This window comes from Symphalangus syndactylus, chromosome 18, assembly GCF_028878055.3.
Source record: "Symphalangus syndactylus isolate Jambi chromosome 18, NHGRI_mSymSyn1-v2.1_pri, whole genome shotgun sequence".
Taxonomy (NCBI): Eukaryota; Metazoa; Chordata; class Mammalia; order Primates; family Hylobatidae; genus Symphalangus; species Symphalangus syndactylus.
In genome coordinates this window covers 77146134-77164617 of record NC_072440.2, presented here as the reverse complement: position 1 = coordinate 77164617, position 18484 = coordinate 77146134, and the positions used below count along the sequence as shown (strand labels likewise).

Sequence of the window (18484 nt, the reverse complement as noted above, 5' to 3'; positions counted from 1 at the left end):
TCTCCCAAAGTTCTGGGATTACAGACGTGAGCCACTGTGCTCGGACTAATGCAGCTTCTCTTGGTCGCGCATTTGGGAGTGACTCAGCTGGGTGTCCTGGCTTATGGTCTTTCAGAGGTTGCCGTTATGACATCGTTTGGGATTGCAGTTGTCCGAAGGCTTTGTTGGGCTAAAGGATCCAAGATGCACTCACATGGCTAGAAGGTTGATGCTGGCTATTGGCAGGAGGCCTCAGTTCCTTATAACATGGACCTTCCCATAGGAATGCTGAACTGTCCTCATGACACGGTGGTTGGCTTTGTCCAGAGTGAGTTGTCTGAGAAAGAGAGGGCAAGGCAGAAGCTGCAATGTTCTTCTATAACCCACTCTTGGAACCCATACCCTGTCACTTCCCCCAGGTCCTGTTGGTTCCCTAGGTCAGCCCTATTTATTGTTTACACAAGGGTGTAAATTCTAGGACACAGAGATCATGAGGGCATCCAGGAGGCTAGCAGGCAGTGACTTAGCTCTCTGATTTCATCTTCTGTTGATTCAGTAAGCACTCATCACATCGAACTTCTATCTGTTTGAAACATGCTAAGCTGAGCCAAACCCAAGGCCTTTGCTTGCTCTTCCTTCCACGTGAGATACCGTTCCTCCAATCTTTGCTTCATCATCACATTCAGGTTTTGGCTCAACTGTTGTTTTCTTAGACAGGCTTTCCCTGACCACTCTGTCCAATATTGCTCTTCCCTGCGGTCCCCACTCCAGGCCAATTGCTAGCACATCATTCTATTTATTTCCTTCACTCTTTGAAATCACTTTATTTGTTTATTTATTTATTTATTTAGAGACAGGGTCTCATTCTGTTGCCCAGGCTGGAGTGCAGTGGCGTGATCTTGGCTCACTGCAGCCTTGACCTTCTGGGCTCAAGCCATTCTCCTGCCTCAGCTTCCTGAGTAGCTGGTACTACAGGTGCATGCCACCATGCCTGGCTGGCTTTTTCATTTTTTGCAGAGATGGGGGTGTGGGGGGGGTCCCACTATGCTGCCTAGGCTGGTCTTGAACCCCTGCACACAAGTGATCCTCCTGCCTTGGCCTCCCAAAATGCCTGGATTACAAGCCTGAGCCACTGCAATCAGCCCTAGTCTGAAATCGCTGTAATTACTGATTAGTTTATTAGGCCTCTGTCTCCTCTCTTAAGACTTCAGCAACCTGAGAGTGGGCTGGGCCCATTATGCTCATCCCAGCATCTCCAGCACCTGGTATAGCTCGTTGTCCATAGCAGGTGAACCATACCTACGTGCCTAGTAAAAGAACAGCCTCCAGCCTCCCACCTCCCATAGGGAAGGCTCCAGATTCCTCAAATTTTCTCATGCCCTCCTGCTATCCTGAACCTGATCTGAAATCGGACCCTGGGTTTGTCCTAAGCTCGCTGCTCCTATATGATCATTATTCACAGTGCAACCCGTCAGTCTGCAAAGCCCTACAACCTTCCTGGAGAGGAGAGGGTGACAGAAACCTGGTTGGCAGGCTGAGAGGGTGTCTTGCTGCAGGCTTGGCCGGACCCACAGCCAGAGCTCACCCTCCCAGCCCAGAAGGCTTTCTGGTTCAGTTGGTGATTATCTGAATAAGGCACTTTTAACAGCACAGTCTAAGGGCTTCTTGGCAGGTGACCCATTAATGCTGGCTTAAATGGGAGTCACCTAGAGGGAGGGAAGCCCTGGGGACCACTCTGAAAGCTTTAGCAGAATGCGTGGTTTTCTCAGTTGCTGTGGCTTCCCCAGGCAATTAAATGGGTGGCAGACAAAATTGCTCACGTAGCATCTACAGCCTCTGGTCTCAGAGGCTGCAGGTGACTGAGAGGGGCCATTCAAGTGGATCAACCATCTGCCTGCTAAGCTTCCTTTCATCTTTTCTCCATCTTTCCTTCCTCCCTCCTTCTCTCCCTTCCTTTTTCCCTCCTTCCCTCCCTTTGTCCCTCCCTTCCTGCCTTCCCTGTTTAGGGAAGTTGCAAAAGGTTTATGAATTCCCCAGCCATCCACCTCTCATCTCTGACTTTTGGCTTCATCTACTCCATTCCTTTCTCCCCTATCTTGACTGCCTCTAACATCTGAAATATTGAGGTGACCTACTTTCACTCTGTAAGTAGAGGCACTGGAGCTGTGTGCTAGAGGTACGAGAGAAACAGGCAGAGGCATCTGGCTGGTGAGAATCGTGAGACCCCTCTTACTATCTGGCTGGACTACTGGTGGCTTCTTTCATGTCTAGATTTTCAAAGCCTGGCACCTTGGACAGCATTTGTGCACCTGGAGTTTTTGATGTGGGGCATTTTGTCACAGCTCTTTTAGTACATTTCTACAGCCAGGGTGCCTCGTGGGGTCCAGCATTTGCTGAGGGTTACTGGGCACTGTGCTAGGCAATGTGATCCCATTAGTAATAATTGTGAGCACTTTATAAAGCAAGCATTTGGCACATGCCATCTCATTTCATTCTCCCCCAAACCTTGTAAGATGGGGGTGATTTGTGCCCAGTTTTCTGATGAGGGAACTGATGTGTAGCGAGGTTACGCCGCTCAGGACGTTCTAACACCTTCATGTTGTGTATGGATTCTCTTTTTTTTTGAGATGGAGTCTCACTCTTGTCGCCCAGGCTGGATTGCAATAGCTCAGCCTTGGCTCACTGCAGCCTCTGTCTCCCGGGTTCAAGCGATTCTCCTGCCTCAGCCTCCCGACTAGCTGGGATTACAGGTGCCCACCACCACTCCCAGCTAATTTTTGTATTATTATTATTATTGTTATTATTGTTTTTAGTAGAGATAGGGTTTTACCATGTTGGCTAGGCTAGTCTTGATCTCCTGACCTCAAGTGATCTGCCCACCTTGGCCTCCCAAAGTGCTGGGATTACAGGCGTGAGCCACCACGCCCAGCCTGGATTCTGAAATTTGATTCTTACCACAACTCTGTGAGATGAAAATTATCATCCTCATTTTATATGCGAAAGTCCCAAGGTTTGAGGGTGAAGATCACACAGTCATCAGGTGGGGACCCTACTATTCATCAGCAGTCCCCTGTGCACGTGATACTAGGTTGTCATGTGCAAGTGATTTAGTATCATTTGCAAAATTTGAAAGTTCAGTTGTTAGGAGAATAACTTACTCATTCCACAAGTATTTCCTGTGTGCCAGTTAGGTATTAGGATCAAGAGTGATGTGGTAGATTGCACACATGGACACAGACTGCTTCCTTCTCTTTAACCACACCCCTGTGTAAAGTGCCTTTGCAGCTTCTCCCATCAAGAGGTAGAGTCTGTGTCCCCACCTCTTTAGTCTGGACTGGCCTTGTGACAAGCTTTGAACATTAGAATGTGACAAAAGTGACAGTGTACCAGTCTAGACCTCTAGCTGTTTCTGCTCTCTCTTGGAACCCTGTAAGTTCCATGTGAATAATCCTTATCTGATCAGCCAAGTGCCAAGAGTCAAATGTCCCAGTCACACATGCTATCTTAGCCAGCATTCAGCCAACTCCTAGAAACAGCTGTGGGGTGGACTGGCAGCTGACCATAGACGCATGAGTGAGCCCAGCCAAGACCAGAAGAACAGCCCAGCTGAGCACAGCCCACATTGCCAGACCACATGGTCAGGAGCTAAATCAGTGATTCTCAAAATGTATTCCCTAGTCCAGTAGCATCAGCCTCACCAAGGAACCTATCAGAAAGGCACATTTTCAAGCTCACCTTAGCACTATGGAATCATACACTCTAGGAGTGGGCCCAAGTGATTGATTGATTGATTGATTTTGAGATGGAGTCTTGCTCTTTTGCCCAGGCTGGAGAGCAGTGGCACAATCTTGGCTTACTGCAACCTCCTCCTCCTGAGTTCAACCGATTCTCCCACCTCAGCATCCTGAGTAGCTGGGATTACAGGCACCCACCACCATGCCCAGCTAATTTGTATTTTTAGCAGAGACGGGGTTTCACCATGTTGGTCAGGCTGGTCTCAAACTCCTGACCTCAGGTGATCCACCTGCCTCGGCCTCTCAAAGTGCTGGGATTACAGGTGTGAGCCACCATGCCCGGCCTGGTTCCACATTTGTGCACTTGAGAATTGTGCAGCTGTAAACATGTGTGTGTAAGTATCTGTTTTGTAAAATGACTCATTTTCCTCTGGGTAGATACCCAGTAGTGGGATTGCCAGATCAAATGACAGTTCTACTTTTAGTTCTTTAAGGAATCTCCACACTGTTTTCCATAGGGGTTGTACTACTTTACATTCTGTGGGTTCTATTTTTATGTCCATTTTACAGATGGGGAAACTAAGGCCTAAAGAAGATAAGATCTTTACTTGAGGTCACTTAACCAGCCAGGATTTTGAGTAAGGTGTCTGGCAGACTCTCAAGTTTATGCTTTCACATGTTGTAGGATCCAAACTCCTAGTGTGAGGCAGAAAATATGTGGTGGACACCCAGAGTGGCCAGAATGGGAGCATTACAGTTCCACGAGTCAAAAGAGGTTGTATGGGAGAGAGAGTCCCACAGTTCACTGAGTGGGCCAGGCAAGATTGGAACAGGTGGAGAGAGAAGAGAAAAATGAATTTCAGATGGAGGAAGCCGCTTGAGCAAAGATGAGTGAACTCTCAAACCTTAGTAAAAGCAAGTCTTTTTATTGGCAGAAGTGAGTGTTCTAGGGTAAGACGGTAGCAGAATTTTAAATTCAGAGCATTACAAAGATTCAGCATTAATGAGTTTGCTGGAACACGAGGTGTGGAAAGTTTCCTTGAAATACTAAATTAGTAACCCCAGCAAATGTTTTTTGACTTCTGAGTAGTGTGGTCTCTAAATTGACTTCCCTCCACCATTGGACTATAAATGGTTTGAAGATGTTAGACTTGAAAGTGTAGGGAGAATATTTTGCTGTTGCTATAGTTTATTCTCTCAACTAAACTTTTTCTTTCAACATTTTTTCCCTAAAGTGTATTCAGAAGGTGACATACCTCTCTTTCTAATGTCTTCTTTTTCTATATCACCAATAAAAAGAGGGAATACTTCGGTGAGCATCTGTGATGTGCTCAGCATCTGACATGTTCACCACAAGTTAAGACTCTGCCCCAACTATCAAGAAACCTAGCAATCTAACTGGACACGAACCCATCTAGCATGCAAGCCAAAGACCATTAACAATCAGAGAAGAGAAAAGTCAGTGTAGGGTGGAGAAACCAGGAAGATCTTCAGGGGAAACTCAGTCCTGACATGGGAGGAAAACATTTCAGTTTCTTTTCTGCTTCTTCTCCTTCCTTCCTCCTTCTTCCTCCTCCCTTCTTCCTCCTTTTTCCTCCTTCTTCCTACTCCCTTCTTCCTCCTTTCCTCCTCTTCCCCCTCCTCCCCCTCCTCCCCCTCCTCCCCCTCCTCCCCCTCCTCCCCCTCCTCCCCCTCCTCCTCCTTCTTCTTCTTCCTCTTCCTCCTCTTCTTCTTCTTCTTCTTCTTCTTCTTCTTCTTCTTCTTCTTCTTCTTCTTCTTCTTCTTCTTCTTCTTCTTTTTCTTTTTCCTCTTCTTCTTCTTTTCTTCTCCTCCTTCTTTCTTCTTCCTCTTTCTCTTCCTCCTCCTCTTTCTCTCTCTTTTTTTAAACCAGTGAACAGAAACATTTCAGTTTCATATTGACATTCAGTACATTAGGACCAGCGTTAGTACCACCTAGAATATATTCTTATCCAATTTAGGAAAATAAGAGATGATCGTTTGCCTAAAAACTTCTTGGCAGATTTTCCATCTGAAATGGCAAATGTGCTTTACCTCTAGGATCAATAGTGCTTGGAGTGCTATCTCGAATTTTGAGAATTTGGAGGGTCTCCATCTTCAGAGGAAATGAATACTGGAAGCAATTGATGATGATGTCTGCTATGGTATGGGAGGTATGGGAGGAGTGGGGGAGAATATCCTATGTATATGACTTCTCTCTCCCATACTTTTCTCTGCAAATTGTTATAAAATCTCTATTTTCATGTACCCAAGTAGCTAAAATCTTTAACTAATTGTACTTCTTGCTCTGCTTTTGACTTTATTTATTTATTTATTTATTTATTTTTTGAGATGGAGTCTCACTCTGTTGCCTGGGCTGGAGTGCAGTGGTCAGTGGTGCAATCTAGGCTCACTGCAACCTCCGCCTCCCGAGTTCAACTGAACCTCCTGCCTCAGCCTCCCAAGTAGTATGGATGCCTACCATCATGCCTGGCTAAGCTTTTTATATTTTTAGTAGAGACAAAGTTTCACCATGTTGGCCAGGCTGGTTTTGAACTCCTGACTGCAAGTGATTCATCCACCTTGGCCTCCCAAAGTGCTGGGATTACAAGTGTGAGCACTGTGCCTGGTGCTTGCTTTTGACTTTTAAGACAGAGGCACACAAAAATAAAATTAAACATATCAAATATATGGAAAGATAATGACCTGGTACACTTCTTTCAGCTAGTTAAATTGTAACCTAATATCCTGTACTTTATTTGGAGTACTACAAGTTGTTTCCTTTATATCCTGAAAGATGACAGTGAGGTACAGAAAATACTAAATGATTAATGATAAACTATATATTTATATAAATACCAAGCTGTATTCTGTTGAAAATGTATGTTATCAGCCAATGGTCTATCTCAATTAAGAAGGAAATAGTGATTTGAGGATATAGTGACTTACCTGAGTGATACCAGGAGGTTCTAAAATGCTTGATTCTAATTAACTTTAGATATAGCAACTCTAGGTTTCAGAGGACAGAGATTAGGGGAAGAAGTGGGCCACATGGAGAGCAATTTTTCTTTTCTTTTCTTTTTTTTTTTTTTTTTTGAGATGGAGTCTCACTCTGTCTCCCACGCTGGAGTGCAGTGGTGCAATCTTGGCTCACTGCAACCTCCACCTCTTGGGTTCAAGCAATTCTCCTGCCTCAGCCTCCTGAGTAGCTGGGATTACAGGCACCTGCCACCACGCCCGGCTAATTTTTTGTATTTTTAGTGGAGACGGGGTTTCACCATGTTAGCCCGGATGGTCTCAATCTCCTGACCTCATGATCCACCCGCCTAGGCCTCCCAACATGCTGGGATTACAGGCCTGAGCCACTGCGTCCGGCCAGAGGAGATAATTTTTGGGATGACCCTTGAAGGATGAGTGGGAGTTTATGCGGAAAACAAGATTTGAGAAGAGGCATAGAGTACAGCAAGGTAGAAGGCATGGGGTATGAAGAACCATGGGGCCGAGTGCAGTGGCTCACACCTGTAATCACAGCACTTTGGGAGCCTGAGGTAGGAAGATCACGAGGTCAAGAGATCGAGCCCATACTGGCCAACATGGTTAAACCCTGTCTCTACTAAAAATACATAAATTAGCTGGGCATGGTGGCACGTGCCTGTAGTCCCAGCTACTCAGGAGGCCGAGGCAAGAGAATTGCTTTAACCCTAGAGGTGGAGGTTGCAGTGAGCTGAGCTGAGATTGCGCCACTGCACTCCAGCCTGGCAACAGAGCCAGACTCCGACTCAAAAAAAAAAAAAAAAAAAGGAAGAAAGAAACAAAATAAGAAAAAAGAAAAACCATCGAGTATAGCAGGGATTCTAAGCCCTTTGGTATTGCCAAAAAAAAAAGGGGAAGTGTAGGGCTGTGTGTGGCTGGCAAGCAGACTGGGGAGCTGACAGAATCTCTGGTGCTATATTAAGGATTTGGCACTTTATCCTGAAGGCAATGGGGATCCCATGAAGGGTTGCAAACGTGGGTCAGATTTCCTTTTAGCTAAATCACTCTGGTGAGCAATGCAAAGGCAATGCAAGGATATGCAAGAATCAGAGTCTCTTTCTGTCTCTTTCCTCCTTTATGCAATGAGATCAGGAAGAATGAAAATAGTTAAGGAGATAGTCTCTAAGGCTTTGATCTCAAATAGCACTAAATGCTAAAAACTTGGAGTGAGAATGGAGTTTTAAGTGCATTCTAGAAGCTTTGTGACTGTAATAAGAGATTCAGATGAGTTGATTTTATTCAATCTCAGACACAGAGGCATAGATTCTACAGATATTTTTGAATTAAAATTTGGTGAGGACCAACCCTAGAGAAACCTGTGCCCATGAGCTCAACATTCATGTCCTAGAATGTTCATAGGAACATTGTTCAAGATAGCCCTAAATGGAAACAGACTAAGTGTGCCTCTGCTGTAGACCTGATAAATGCATTGTATACTCACAGGATAAAACACTATACAGCAGTGAGAATAAAGGTGGTGGAGCTACATGCATTTATGAGAGTGAAACTAAATACATAATACGGAGAGAAGAAGCAAAATTAGAGAGAATATATACAGTATAATTAAATTTATATAGGGTTCAAAAATAGTCAAAATGATACTCGATTGTTTAGGGGCATATCTATAGGTTGTACAATTAGAAAGGAAGTCAAGAAAAAGTTATCTCAAAAGCCTGAGGGGAGGTAGAGAGTTATGATGGGGAAATGACCCTGGGGGTCCCTGGGATATTGAGAATGCTCTGTTCATGACCTAGGGGGCAGGTGCCCGGATATTTGCTTACTATTTAGTAAGTAGTATATTTACATTTTTGCTCTTTTCTTCTGAATTGATATTTCATAATAAAATATTTTTAAAGTTAGAAAAAACCTTTGATCATATTAAATGAAAAAAGTTGTCACAGGGAAAAGCTTAAGGGAGGGAAATTCCACAATATGCCAAGGCATTTTTTTTTTTTTTTTGAGACGGAGTCTCACTCTGTCCCCCAGGCAGGAGTGCAATGGCACAGTCTTGGCTCACTGCAACCTCCACCTCCTGGGCTCAAGCGATTCTCCTGTCTCAGCCTCCCAAGTAGCTGAGATTATAGGCATGTACCACCACGCCCGGCTAAGTTTTGTATTTTTACAAAATTACAACATGGCTTTGCCATGTTGGCCAGGCTGGTCTTGAACTCCTGACCTCAGAGGATCCGCCCTCCTCGGCCTCCCAAAGTGCTGGGATTACAGGTGTGAGCCACCGTGCCCAGCTGCCAAGGCAGTTTAATATGTTTAAATCTTGCTCAAAATTATGTATCACATTCGTGTATCATTAGTGACTTATTTTGCTACTACATGTTCTTTCTTAAGAAGATTTGTTCAAAACATGCACACACACACACACACACATGCACACACACACACACATCCCACACACATATCCCAAGCAGAACTGTGGGCTCCCTAAAATGACCCACCCCCAAATAAGTCTAGACATCCCCTGAGGGCAGCTCTGTGGATTCCAGGCACGGTGTCTGGGAACCTCTCAAAGATTAGTCCTAAAAGTTTGAGTTTCCAGAGATAATAGATGTCAAGGCTACCAAAAAACAAAAAAAAAAGTGAAAAAGTTTATGTTTATCCACTGTCTTCCCAGGAGGAAGGGCAGAATCACGCCCACCTGGTAACTGCTGTTCTAGAACACGGCTGTTTACTTGAAGTAAAATGTAAGCCACATACATAATTTTTAATTTGTAGTGGCTACACTGAAAAAAGTAAAAAGAAACAGTGAAATTAACTTTATTTTTATTTATTTATTTATTTATTTGAGATGGAGTCTCACTTTGTTGCCCAGGCTGGAGTGCAGCAGCGTGATCTTGGCCCACTGCAACCTCTGCCTCCTGGGTTCAAGCGATTCTTCTGCCAGCCTCAGTATTTTGAGTAGATGGGATTACAGGTGCCCACCACCATGCCCGGCTAATTTTTGTATTTTTAGTAGAGATGAGGTTTCACCGTGTTGGCCAGGCTGGTCTCAAACTCCTGATCTCAAGTGACCCTCCCGCCTGGGCCTCCCAAAGTGTTGGGATTACAGGCGTGAGCCACCACTCCCAGCCGAAATTAACTTTAATAACGTATTTTACTTGACTCAGTAATATCCAACATATTATCTTTTCAATATGTAATCAATCTTAAAACATTGGCATGCTTTGCCATTCTTTTTCCCGTAATAGGCCTTTGAAATCCTGTGTGTTTCTCACACTGACAGCACATTTCAACTTGGACCAGCCACTTCTCAAGTTCTCAGTGGCTCATGTGACTCATGGGTACCATCTTGGGCAGTAGAGTTCTAGAACATAAGCTCTGTGAGAATAGGATTTTTTGCCTTTTTTTTCATTGCTGTATTTTTAGTGTCCAGTACAGTGCATAGTACATAGCAGACTCCCTGATAGATACTTTAAAAATAAATGATTTAATGAATATCTAATTCTATTCCTAAGAGAGAAGAAGAACATTCTTATATGGAGTGGGGCACTTTAAAAGCATTAAGGGCAAAACAAAGTGAGTCAGAAAAATAATCCCATCTGGTGACTATTGCACAAGATGAAATGCACAAAAGCACCTCTAAATAGTCCAGTTGGCTGCCAGGTGGATGAAGTGTGTGGGGAGGAGCACTTTTCAAGAAATGGCTGAGTTGTTCTCCTTCAAATGTCTTCCTCTGTCACACTCCCTCCCCAAAATGTGGTTTTGATATCCACATCATTGTGTTTTGTTTGTTTGTTTGCTTTTTGGGATCGGCTCTTCCTCTCTTGCCCAGGCTGGAGTACAGTGGCGTGATCACAGTTCACTGCAACCTCCACCTCCTGGGTTCAAGCAATCCTCCCACCTTAGTCTTTCAAGTAGCTGGGACTACAGGCATGAGCCACCACACCTGATGAAATTTGGTATTTTTTGTAGAGATTGGGTTTCGCCATGTTTCCCAGGCTGGTCTCAAACTCCTGGACTCGAGCATTCCTCCTGCCTTGTCCTCCCAAAGTGCTGGGATTACAGGCATGAGCCACTGCACCCGGCCCATTGTGGTCCTTATTGCAACACTTTTTTTTTTTTTTTTTTTTTAGGTGGAGTCTTCCTCCATTGCCCAGGCTGGAGTGCAGTGGCTCGATTTCGGCTCACCACAACCTCTGCCTCCAGGGTTTAAGCAACTCCCCTGTCTCAGCCTTCTGAGTAGCTGGGACTACAGGCACATGCCACCATGCCCAGCTAATTTTTGTATTTTTAGTAGAGTCGGGGTTTCACTACTTGGCCAGGCTGGTCTTGAACTCCTGACCTCGTGATCTGCCCACCTCAGCCTCCCAAAATGCTGGGATTACAGGTGTGAGCCACCGTGCCCGGCCTCAACACTCTTTTAATGCTCCAGATACTGTTTTAAGAACCACAGATTTCTTCTAGTTGTCTGGTCTAAAAAAAAATTGGCTTCCTCTACCTGCACTTAAGATTCAATTTTTTAATTGGCAAGCATCATGATCTCCTGTGTATACATAGACAGTTAAGTGTGTTATTAAAATGAGATGATGTTTTGCCCTTTACATATGACATGCTGATACAAGCAAACTGGTGACAAAAGACACAACCAGGACCTTCTGTCAGCAACTTTTCCCACATCTTCTCCCAACATCTTGAAGTACTTTTAAAATTAGACTCCACGTCCTTTTGGGTCTTGCCTCAATTTTTTTTTCCAGCAGTAGGAGCATTACCATTCTGGGCAAACTAGTTGTTCAGGAAGACACTGGACTCATTTCATGAACTTTTCTTCTTCCTCGCGCTTCTAGCGTTGATATAAATAAGCACTTATAGAAGGACTCGATTTTTCTTTTTTTCAGTTCAAGGAAAAGTTTCTCTTCTATTGACAAATACCAAGGGGAAAATCCAACTGTACTAACTGAAGTACAATATGTTTTCATCAGAAATCATCTGTGGCTGGGTGCAGTGGCTCACACCTGTAATCCCAGCACTTTGGGAGGCCGAGGTGGGCAGATCACCTGAGGTCAGGAGTTTGAGACCAACCTGGCCAACATGGTGAAATCCCGTCTCTACTGAAAATACAAAAATTATCCTGGCATGGTGGCATGCGCCTGTAATCCTGGCTACTCGGGAGGCTGAGGCAGGAGAACCGCTTGAACCCCAGAGGCAGAGGTTGCAGTGAGCTGAGATCACGCCACTGCACTCCAGCCTAAACAACAGAGAGCGACTCAGTCTGAAAAAAAAAAAAAAAAAAAGGAATCATCTGTATTACAATTGGTTTTTCCCTTTTCAACAAGTCTGCCATTTGGCCCCTGTCCCTGACAGCACATCTGCTTGGTGGATGTTACGCTAACCTGTTGTCTCCCTGTAGGATAAGCAGACACAATTTTCCGAAGCTCCTTCTAATGCCAACCTTTTTGCTATCTGTTAAGTGGTGACAATCTAGGCTTGCATTCTCTGGCTAACACGGTTTGCAGAAGATTAACCCTCAGCTTAATCGAAGGTACCCAGCCTCTCATCCTAGTCTGTCATTTTTACTTCTCCCTAGACAGAAGAGGTGAGACTTGAACTCTCCAGTGTGGACAAATCAGTCGTTTTGAGATTTTCTGAGTCAGTTTAGGATAAATGCATCCGTGGGGCTTACCACAACCACTCTTGTTCGCTGCCAGAGAAAAAAGGGCTCCTACCACCTTAAAATTAGACACTCACACAGGCGCATATTCACAGGCTTAGCTCTCTTAGCACTGAATGGCAAAACAGACATACACGACATTTCCTCACTACGGGTGAGATGTCCTTGTTTGTTTCCTTCCTTCCTTCCTTCCTTCCTTCCTTCCTTCCTTCCTCCCTTCCTTCCTCCCTTCCTCCCTTCCTCCCTTCCTCCCTCCCTTCCTTCCTCCCTTCCTCCCTTCCTCCCTTCCTCCCTTCCTCCCTTCCTTCTTCTCTCCCTCCTTCCCTCCCTCCCTTCCTCCTTCTCTCCTTCCTCGCTCTCTTCCTCCCTTCCTCCCTCTCTTCCTCCCTTCCTCCCTCTCTTCCTCCCTTCCTCCCTCTCTTCCTCCCTTCCTCCCTCTCTTCCTCCCTTCCTCCCTCCCTCCCTTACTTTTTTCTTTCTTTCTTCCTTTTTTGAGATGGAGTCTCACTTTGTCCCTCAGGCTGGAGTGCAGTGGTGCAATCTTAGCTCACTGCAACCTCCGCCTCCCAGGTTCAAGCGATTCTCCTGCCTTAGCCTCCCAAGTAGCTGAGACTACAGGCACCTGCCACCACACCCAGCTAATTCTTGTATTTTTAGTAGAGACGAGGTTTCACCATGTTGGACAGGCTGATTTCGAACTCCTGACCTCAGGTGATCTGCCTGCTTTGGCCTCCCAAAGTGCTGGGATTACAGGTGTGAGCCACCGTGCCCAGTCAATTTTTCATGGTTTTAGTAGAGATGGGGTTTCACCCTCTTGGCCAGGCTGGTCTCAAGCTCCTGGCCTCAGGTGATCCACCTGCCTCGGCCTCCCAAAATGCTGGGATTACAGAGAGGTACTTTCTTGCTGACCCAGGAAGCCCACCAGAATCTGGTCCTCCCAATGCGATGATCACAGAATCACTCATAGGGCTTTTAAAAAAGAGCATTCTGGTTCTAGTGAACATGATGTTCTCTTGTCTACTTGGCATCTGTTTAAAAACGGTTCTCCCTTCTTCTGCTGGCAACAGGATACTTATTTCTTGGGGAAACTCATTTTGTCTGATTTAGGTGGAGTCAGTACCCATTTCTCTACCACAGGCATGTACACATGGCTCAGGTCTTACCTATCAGAGAGCTATATCCTTCTGCCTACCGATTGGCTCAAAGATGGGCATGTGACCCAAGCTGGACCAATCATATATCTCTCAGAGACTTCTGCTGAAACTACCAGGAAAAAGATATGTCCAATCTTTGAAGATAATGAGTGTAAAGACAAGGCAATAATGGAGCTGCTGGGGACAATTATTTCATCATGTGGAGAGCCCATGAATGGAGTCAGCTGGGCTTATCATGATAAGAGAGCCAGGAGAGGGAGGGGAGAGACGGAATCTTGATTCCCTGGATCTAGCCAGGTCTACACTTGACCTTGAGCCTTCAGTTTTGTGAACTAATAAATCCTCCTTCCTTTTATTTTTCTTTTTTTAGCTTAAGTTAATTTCATTTGAGTTTCTGTCATCTTAGAACAAAAAGTTTGTATTAACACACTATTCTCATGAACACTCTGGTTCACTGGATCAGATATGGTGATTTTTAAACTTTAGAATGCATAAAATTTAAACACAGGACTGAGTGTGGTGGCTCACACTTGTAATCCCGGCACTTTGAGAGGTGGAGGTGGGCAGATCACTTGAGGCCAGGAGTTCAAGACCAGCTTGGCCAACATGGTAAAACCTCTTCTCTACTAAAAATACAAAAAAAAAAAAAAATTAGCCAGACATGGTGGAGCACAACTGTAGTCCCAGCTACTCAGGAGGGTGAGGCAGGAGAATCACTTGAATCCAGGAGGTGGAGGTTGCAGTGAGCCGAGATCGCACCACTGCACTCCACCCTTGGTGACAATGCAAGACTCTGTTTCAAAAAAAAAAAAAAAAAAGTTAAAAAAATAAACAGAGGGCATTTTAAAATTGGCATTTTAAAATGCTGATATCTGGGTCTTTCCCAGAAATTCTGATTTAGAAGGATAGAGTCCAGGAATCTTCATTTAGCAAGCACTCCAGATGATTCTGATGTAAGATCACACTTTGAAAATCACAGAATTAGAGCATCGTCCTAGGCCACAACTTCATAATGAAGAAAGGTGGCTAATTGTTGTGTGCCTTCTATGAGCCACACCCCTTGTCTATGTTATCTAACTTATCTCGTTTAATCCCTAGAACAAGAGGTCCCCAAAAAGAATTAGATAACTCCTTTTAGAGCAGTGAAGCACCTGCTGCTGAAATTTGGGGGCAAATAACTGGAGTAGGCTTGCTGGGAACAGGACTTGTAAAAAAAACTGTGTCTGGAAGGCTGTGGTCCAAGGCCATTTTTGCCGCCTATAAGTGGGGTCTCCGGGACTAAAGGGAGCACACAGCTCTTCTTAAAATTGAAGGCGTTTATGCCCTAGACGAAACAGAATTCTATTTGGGCAAGAGACGTGCTTATGTTTACAAAGCAAAAAACAACACAGTGACTCCTGGAGGCAAACCAAACAAAACCAGAGTAATCTGGGGAAACGTAACTTGGGCCCACGGAAACAGTGGCATGGTTCATGCCAAATTCTGATGCAATCTTCCTGCTAAGGCTATTGGACACAGAATCTGAATGATGCTGCACCCCTTAATAAACTAACGAAAAGTCAATAAATAAATGTGGATTTGTGCTCTTGTTAAAAAAAAGGTATCTCCCTTTAGATTTGCACAACGATTTTGGATCAAAGTACAGCAGCAATTCTATTCTTAACATGGACGGATAGAGGCAAGAAATAAAAGAATCCACCAAGTCTTCACTAATTTTCATTTCCAGATGTTAATAATTCCAAGGGTAAATGTAGCTAGGAAAACTTCATTAATTTGTTAAATATAACCTACTGGTTTTATACATGTGAGCAAGAGAAGGTAATGTATGTTTCAATAAAAAGAATCATTAGTAGGTTACAGAGTCTGAGTAGTAAATACTATAGTTCAAGTTGTGAGAAACTGTCATTACATCACCCTGATTGGAATCATCCTGTTTTGTGAAAATGTGGAGCTAGACCTTTCCACACCTGGTCTTGGATCAACGATCTTTGTACTTTTTGTTTCTGGTTTCACCTTATGAGAATAATTGCCTGTGGCTGGGTGCAGCGGCTCAAGCCTGTAATCCCAGCACACTGGCAGGCTGCGGTGGGCAGATCACTTGAGTCCAGCCTGGCCAACATGGTGAAACCCCATCTCAACAAAAAATACAAGAATTAGCTGGGTATGGTGGTGCGTGCCTGTAGTCCCAGCTACTCAGGAGGCTGTAGCAGGAGGATTGCTTGGGCTTGGGAGGCAGAGGTTGCAGTGAGCTGAGATTGAGCCGCTGCATTCCAGCCTGGGCAACAGAGCCAGACCCCATCCCAAAATGGAGTTCTTCAGAAGGCCCTGAGACGAGGATTTACATGCAGCTGATTTTTTTTTTTTTTTTTTTGAGACACAGTTTTGTTCTTGTTGCGCAGGCTGGAGCGCAATGGCGCAGTCTCGGCTCACTGCAACCTCTGCCTCTTGGCTTCAAGTGATTCTCCTGCTTCAGCCTTCCAAGTAGCTGGGATTACAGGTGTGTCACCATGCCTGGCTAATTTTTTTGTATTTTCAGTAGAGACAGGGTTTCACCATGTTGGCCAGGCTGGTCTCGAACTTCTGACCTCAGGTGATCTGCCTGCCTCGGCCTCCCAAAGTGTTGGGGTTACAGGCATGAGCCACCGCACCTGGCCACAGTTGATTTATTAAGGCAGCATTTATAGGAGAAATCCGTAAGGGAAAGACAAGAAGCCAAGTGTCTTAGTTTGCATTGCTATAAAGGAAAACCCAAGGCTGGATAATTTATAAAGAAAACAAGTTTAGGCCACGCGCAGTGGCTCACGCCTGTAATCCCAGCACTTTGGGAGGCTGAGACGGGTGGATCACGAGGTCAGGAGATTGAGACCATCATGGCTAACACAGTGAAACCCTGTCTCTACTAAAAATACAAAAACTTAGCTGGGTACGGTGGCGGGTGCCTGTAGTCCCAGCTACTCGGGAGGCTGAAGCAGGAGAATCGCGTGAACCTGGGAGGTGGAGCTTGCAGTGAGCCGAGATCACGCCACTGCACTCCAGCCTGGGCGAAAGAGCGAGACTCTGTGTCAAAAAAAAAAAAAGAAAAGGAAAACAATTTTATTTGGCTTATGGTTCTGCAGGCTGTACAAGAAGCATGGTGCCAGCATCTGCTTCTGATGAGGGCTTCAGGGAGCTTCTTCTCATGGGGAAAAGTGAAGGGGAGCAGGCATCACATGGTGAGAGGAAGGAGGGAAGAGAGAGAGGAGGCAGGTGCCGGGCTCTTTTAACAATCAGATCTTGCAGGAGCTAATAGAGCAAGAAGTCACTCGTTACCATGAAGATGGAGTCAAACCATTTATGAGCTATCTGCCCCCATGACCCAAACACCCCCTATCAGGCCCCATCTCCAACCCTGGGGATCACATTTCTTTTTTTTTTTCTTTTTCTTTTTCTTTCTTTCTTTCTTTTTTTTTTTTTGAAATGATTTCTCACTCTGTTACCCAGGCTGGAGTGCAGTGGCATGATCTCAGCCTCCCAAGTAGCTGGGATTACAGGTGCCTACTGCCATGCCCGGCTAATTTTTTATATCTTTAGTAGTGATGGGGTTTTACTATGTTGGCCAGGCTGGTCTCGATCTCCTGACCTCAGGTGATCCACCCTCCTTGGCCTCCCAAAGTGCTGGGATTATAGGCGTGAGCCGCCCAGCCCAATTTTAGCCCATTTTCTACTGCCATAACAGGATACTGCAGACTAGGTAATTTATAAACAGAAGTTTATTTGGCTCAGGGTTTTAGAGCCTGGGGAGTCCAAGAGCATGGCGCTAGCATTGGCGAGGGTTATCCCATGTCATAAGGGCAAGAAAGATGAACTCATCCTTTTTATCAGAAAGCCACTCCTGTGATAACTAAGTCACTCCCTCAATAACAACATTCACCCCTTTATAAGGGCAGAGACTTTATGGCCTAATTATTTCTTAAAGGTCCCGCCTCTTAATACTGTTAGAGTGGCAATTAAATTTCAACATGAGGTTTAGAGGGAAATTTCAAACCATAGCAAAACCTTACCAGATGTATGGTTTGCAAATATTTTCTCCCATTTTGTAGATTTTTTCTTTATTCTGTTAATTATTTCCTTAGCTGTGCAGAAGCTTCCTAGTTTGATGTAATTTCATTTGTCTATTTTTACTTTTGTTGCCTGTGCTTTTGGATTTATCTCCAAAGGACCATTACCCAGACCAATGTCATGGAGTTTTCCCCTATGTTTTCTTCCAGTAGTTATACAATTTTAAGTCTTCCATTCAAGTCTTTAATCCATTTTGAGTTGATTTTAGTATATGGTATTAAATAAGAGTCTAATTCATTCTTCTGCATGCGAATATCCCATTTCCCCAACAGCATTTGTTGAAAAGACTGTTCTTTCCCTCATTGTGTGTTCTTGGCACCTTTGTCAGAAATCAATTGACTGTGTAAAAACATGGAACCACCTCAAATGACCATCAATCTACAAGTGGATAAAGAAACTGTGGTGTGTGTGTGTATATATATATGAGATACATATATGTGGTATATATGTGGTACATATGTGGTATACATGTGGTGTGTATATATATATATATATATATGATATATATATGATGGAATACTACTCAGCCATAAAAAGGAATGAATTAATGGTATTTTCAGCAACCTGGATGAGATTGAAGACCATTATTCTAAGTGAACTAACTCAGGAATGGGAAATCCAACATCGTATGTTCTCACTCATAAGTGGGAGCTAAGCTATGAGGATGCAAAGGCATAAGAATAACACAATGGACTTTGGGTACTTGGGGGAAAGTGTGGGAAGGGGGTAAGGGATAAAAGACCACAAATTGGGTTCAGTGTACACTACTTGGGTGATGGGTACACCAAAATCTCACAAATTACCACTAAAGAACTTATTCATGTAACCAAATGCCACCTGTTCCTCAATAACCTACAGAAATAAAAAAT

General features: G+C 44.4%; 1 pseudogene; it reads left to right on the top strand.

Annotated features, from left to right (window-relative positions):
* The first annotated feature begins 246 nt into the window (after positions 1–246).
* LOC129467544 (large ribosomal subunit protein eL33-like) lies at positions 247–15069 on the top strand (annotated as a pseudogene).
* The last annotated feature ends 3415 nt before the right edge of the window (positions 15070–18484 follow it).